Raw genomic sequence first — 6,000 nt, 5'->3', positions numbered from 1 at the left:
ACTGTCAGGGACAGATGGGCAGGGACACACTGTCAGGGACAGATGGGCAGGGACAGACTGTCAGGGACAGATGGGCAGGGACAGACTGTCAGGGACAGATGGGCAGGGACACACTGTCAGGGACAGACTGTCAGGGACAGATGGCCAGGGACACACTGTCAGGGACAGATGGGCAGGGACACACTGTCAGGGACAGATGGGCAGGGACACACTGTCAGGGACAGATGGGCAGGGACACACTGTCAGGGACAGATGGGCAGGGACACACTGTCAGGGACAGATGGGCAGGGACAGACTGTCAGGGACAGATGGGCAGGGACAGACTGTCAGGGACAGATGGGCAGGGACAGACTGTCAGGGACAGATGGGCAGGGACAGACTGTCAGGGACAGATGGGCAGGGACACACTGTCAGGGACAGACTGTCAATGACAGATGGGCAGGGACACACTGTCAGGGACAGATGGGCAGGGACACACTGTCAGGGACAGATGGTCAGGGACAGACTGTCAGGGACAGATGGTCAGGGACAGACTGTCAGGGACAGACTGTCAGGGACAGATGGGCAGGGACACACTGTCAGGGACAGATGGGCAGGGACACACTGTCAGGGACAGATGGGCAGGGACACACTGTCAGGGACAGATGGTCAGGGACAGACTGTCAGGGACAGATGGTCAGGGACAGACTGTCAGGGACAGACTGTCAGGGACAGATGGGCAGGGACACACTGTCAGGGACAGATGGGCAGGGACACACTGTCAGGGACAGATGGGCAGGGACAGACTGTCAGGGACAGATGGGCAGGGACAGACTGTCAGGGACAGATGGGCAGGGACAGACTGTCAGGGACAGATGGTCAGGGACAGACTGTCAGGGACAGACTGTCAGGGACAGATGGGCAGGGACACACTGTCAGGGACAGATGGGCAGGGACACACTGTCAGGGACAGATGGGCAGGGACACACTGTCAGGGACAGATGGGCAGGGACACACTGTCAGGGACAGATGGGCAGGGACACACTGTCAGGGACAGATGGGCAGGGACACACTGTCAGGGACAGATGGGCAGGGACACACTGTCAGGGACAGATGGGCAGGGACAGACTGTCAGGGACAGATGGGCAGGGACAGACTGTCAGGGACAGATGGGCAGGGACAGACTGTCAGGGACAGATGGGCAGGGACACACTGTCAGGGACAGACTGTCAGGGACAGATGGCCAGGGACACACTGTCAGGGACAGATGGGCAGGGACACACTGTCAGGGACAGATGGGCAGGGACACACTGTCAGGGACAGATGGGCAGGGACACACTGTCAGGGACAGATGGGCAGGGACACACTGTCAGGGACAGATGGGCAGGGACAGACTGTCAGGGACAGATGGGCAGGGACACACTGTCAGGGACAGATGGGCAGGGACACACTGTCAGGGACAGATGGGCAGGGACACACTGTCAGGGACAGATGGGCAGGGACACACTGTCAGGGACAGATGGGCAGGGACACACTGTCAGGGACAGATGGGCAGGGACAGACTGTCAGGGACAGATGGGCAGGGACAGACTGTCAGGGACAGATGGGCAGGGACAGACTGTCAGGGACAGATGGGCAGGGACAGACTGTCAGGGACAGATGGGCAGGGACACACTGTCAGGGACAGACTGTCAATGACAGATGGGCAGGGACACACTGTCAGGGACAGATGGGCAGGGACACACTGTCAGGGACAGATGGTCAGGGACAGACTGTCAGGGACAGACTGGTCAGGGACAGATGGGCAGGGACAGATGGGCAGGGACAGATGGGCAGGGACACACTGTCAGGGACAGACTGTCAGGGACAGATGGTCAGGGACAGACTGTCAGGGACAGATGGTCAGGGACAGATGGGCAGGCACAGACTGTCAGGGACAGATGGGCAGGGACAGACTGTCAGGGACAGATGGTCAGGGACAGACTGTCAGGGACAGACTGTCAGGGACAGATGGTCAGGGACAGATGGTCAGTGACAGATGGTCAGGGACAGATGGTCAGGGACAGATGATCAGGGACAGACTGTCAGGGACAGATGGTCAGGGACAGATGGTCAGGGACAGATGGTCAGGGACAGACTGTCAGGGACAGACTGTCAGGGACAGATGGGCAGGGACAGACTGTCAGGGACAGATGGGCAGGGACACACTGTCAGGGACAGATGGGCAGGGACACACTGTCAGGGACAGATGGGCAGGGACACACTGTCAGGGACAGATGGGCAGGGACACACTGTCAGGGACAGATGGGCAGGGACACACTGTCAGGGACAGATGGGCAGGGACACACTGTCAGGGACAGATGGGCAGGGACAGACTGTCAGGGACAGATGGGCAGGGACAGACTGTCAGGGACAGATGGGCAGGGACACACTGTCAGGGACAGACTGTCAGGGACAGACGGCCAGGGACACACTGTCAGGGACAGATGGGCAGGGACACACTGTCAGGTACAGATGGGCAGGGACACACTGTCAGGGACAGATGGGCAGGGACACACTGTCAGGGACAGATGGGCAGGGACAGACTGTCAGGGACAGATGGGCAGGGACAGACTGTCAGGGACAGATGGGCAGGGACAGACTGTCAGGGACAGATGGGCAGGGACAGACTGTCAGGGACAGATGGGCAGGGACAGACTGTCAGGGACAGATGGGCAGGGACACACTGTCAGGGACAGACTGTCAATGAAAGATGGGCAGGGACACACTGTCAGGGACAGATGGGCAGGGACACACTGTCAGTGACAGATGGTCAGGGGGACAGACTGTCAGGGACAGATGGTCAGGGACAGACTGTCAGGGACAGACTGTCAGGGACAGATGGGCAGGGACACACTGTCAGGGACAGATGGGCAGGGACACACTGTCAGGGACAGATGGGCAGGGACACACTGTCAGGGACAGATGGTCAGGGGGACAGACTGTCAGGGACAGATGGTCAGGGACAGACTGTCAGGGACAGACTGTCAGGGACAGATGGGCAGGGACACACTGTCAGGGACAGATGGGCAGGGACACACTGTCAGGGACAGATGGGCAGGGACAGACTGTCAGGGACAGATGGGCAGGGACAGACTGTCAGGGACAGATGGGCAGGGACAGACTGTCAGGGACAGATGGTCAGGGACAGACTGTCAGGGACAGACTGTCAGGGACAGATGGGCAGGGACACACTGTCAGGGACAGATGGGCAGGGACACACTGTCAGGGACAGATGGGCAGGGACACACTGTCAGGGACAGATGGGCAGGGACACACTGTCAGGGACAGACGGGCAGGGACACACTGTCAGGGACAGATGGGCAGGGACACACTGTCAGGGACAGATGGGCAGGGACACACTGTCAGGGACAGATGGGCAGGGACAGACTGTCAGGGACAGATGGGCAGGGACAGACTGTCAGGGACAGATGGGCAGGGACAGACTGTCAGGGACAGATGGGCAGGGACACACTGTCAGGGACAGACTGTCAGGGACAGATGGCCAGGGACACACTGTCAGGGACAGATGGGCAGGGACACACTGTCAGGGACAGATGGGCAGCGACACACTGTCAGGGACAGATGGGCAGGGACACACTGTCAGGGACAGATGGGCAGGGACACACTGTCAGGGACAGATGGGCAGGGACAGACTGTCAGGGACAGATGGGCAGGGACACACTGTCAGGGACAGATGGGCAGGGACACACTGTCAGGGACAGATGGGCAGGGACACACTGTCAGGGACAGATGGGCAGGGACACACTGTCAGGGACAGATGGGCAGGGACACACTGTCAGGGACAGATGGGCAGGGACAGACTGTCAGGGACAGATGGGCAGGGACAGACTGTCAGGGACAGATGGGCAGGGACAGACTGTCAGGGACAGATGGGCAGGGACAGACTGTCAGGGACAGATGGGCAGGGACACACTGTCAGGGACAGACTGTCAATGACAGATGGGCAGGGACACACTGTCAGGGACAGATGGGCAGGGACACACTGTCAGGGACAGATGGTCAGGGACAGACTGTCAGGGACAGACTGTCAGGGACAGATGGGCAGGGACAGATGGGCAGGGACAGATGGGCAGGGACACACTGTCAGGGACAGACTGTCAGGGACAGATGGTCAGGGACAGACTGTCAGTGACAGATGGGCAGGAACAGATGGGCAGGCACAGACTGTCAGGGACAGATGGTCAGGGACAGATGGTCAGGGACAGATGGTCAGTGACAGACTGTCAGGGACAGACTGTCAGGGACAGATGGTCAGGGACAGATGGTCAGTGACAGATGGTCAGGGACAGATGGTCAGTGACAGATGATCAGTGACAGACTGTCAGGGACAGATGGTCAGGGACAGATGGTCAGGGACAGATGGTCAGTGACAGACTGTCAGGGACAGACTGTCAGGGACAGATGGTCAGGGACAGATGGCAGGGACAGGGAGTCTCAGATAAGTTTGTTGAGTCTGTTTGGCAACATTATGAAAGGTTCTCTCTTTTCTGGACTTGTAAAATAGGGACATAATTGGAAAATGCCATGAATACCCCCACGGTCAACTTAAACTGTGACTGAACCAAGATTTGTTTAAGGCAATGGTATTGCTGTTGTGATTAATTGTGTAGTTTTGGGTACCGGTAGTTAGGAGTATGACAAACACCTTGTTTATTTTCTAGGAGACAGACTGTGAGTCAGTGAGGGTGGTGAAAGGGAAGGAGTCAGGGAGAGAGACTTCAGAGGACAGTGTCACAGCCACGGCAGGACCAGGTGTCAACCTTGTTGCCAGCAGCACCAGTATAGGGGACAGTGGCACAGCATTGTCCAGTTACCACAGTGATGGCACAAAACCATATCAGCCACACCCACAATTTATAGAACCGCAAACTCTTGCCAACAGAGTGTTGACGTTTCAAGAGAGATAGTTTCATGATTTCCCCTGGCTACATTATAATCCATCAATATAAGGAGTGTTGTGTTTTCACTGTAGCCAAGGGTTTTCAAGCCAGCCATCTTTTGGCCAAAGAGCTGATGCTGCCTTCACTAGTGCAGGATTTAGGACCTGGAGAAAAGCTATTGAAAAATTCACAGCACATCAAAACTGCCAAACCAACTGCCACTTTGTAACTGTAACAGCACACCAGCTAAATCCAATCAGTGCCCAGTAATCCAGCGCGTGGGGTAAACAGCAGAAATGATGAAAGCTGCTTTGCACTGTATGAGAAAGCAACAGCAACAACATTGATTGAATCCATTGAGACACACTCAAGACGATCACTATAGGGCAGAATGTTTTAAAGTGTTGGATGGTGTGGAGGTTCAGTTTGGCGACCGTTTTGACCAGGACAGTCTAAACGTCCTGCAAAAGTTGGAAAGAGCGCTTCTCACGGGGGAGTTGGATGAGTCTCTAGATCAGTACCCAGAACTGAACATAGATTCTCTTTCAGTGCAGTTGCCTCTCTTTCGCAACAAATACCCCTGTAGCAGCAGTGGAGAGGCAGCAGAGGTCCTCAGGAAGCATCCAGTGGAGGTGCGGGGGTTGACCAAGTTGAGGTGCTGATCAGAATTTTGTTTGTGGTGCCAGTGTCTTCATGTGAGGCTGAGAGGAGTTTCAGTGCACTCCGCGGGTTGAAGACTTGGCTATGGGCCAGCATGGGCCAAGAGAGACTGAACGGCGTAGTTGTCTGTAATGTACATAAAGACAGGCTGGACAGTCTCAAGAGGGAAAATATCTGCCAGCAATTTGTTGGATCCATTGAAACCCGTAAATATATGTTCGGTTCTTTTGTTCAGTAGTGTGTATAGCAGTGGTTCTCAACCTTTTTTGGGTACTGGAACCCTGCATATTTTGAGGCAAGGCGGGCAAAGGTTTTGAGTGGTCCTCAGGGACCTCCACCCCACTATATTATATGTAAAGTTACTGGAATCCTTGTGCTGAATACGTTCATTACACTTTTTTATTTCACGGACCCCTTG

The sequence above is a fragment of the Salvelinus fontinalis genome, chromosome 40 (assembly GCF_029448725.1).
Source record: "Salvelinus fontinalis isolate EN_2023a chromosome 40, ASM2944872v1, whole genome shotgun sequence".
Lineage (NCBI taxonomy): Eukaryota > Metazoa > Chordata > Actinopteri > Salmoniformes > Salmonidae > Salvelinus > Salvelinus fontinalis.
Note: the sequence above shows the minus strand (reverse complement) of the source record.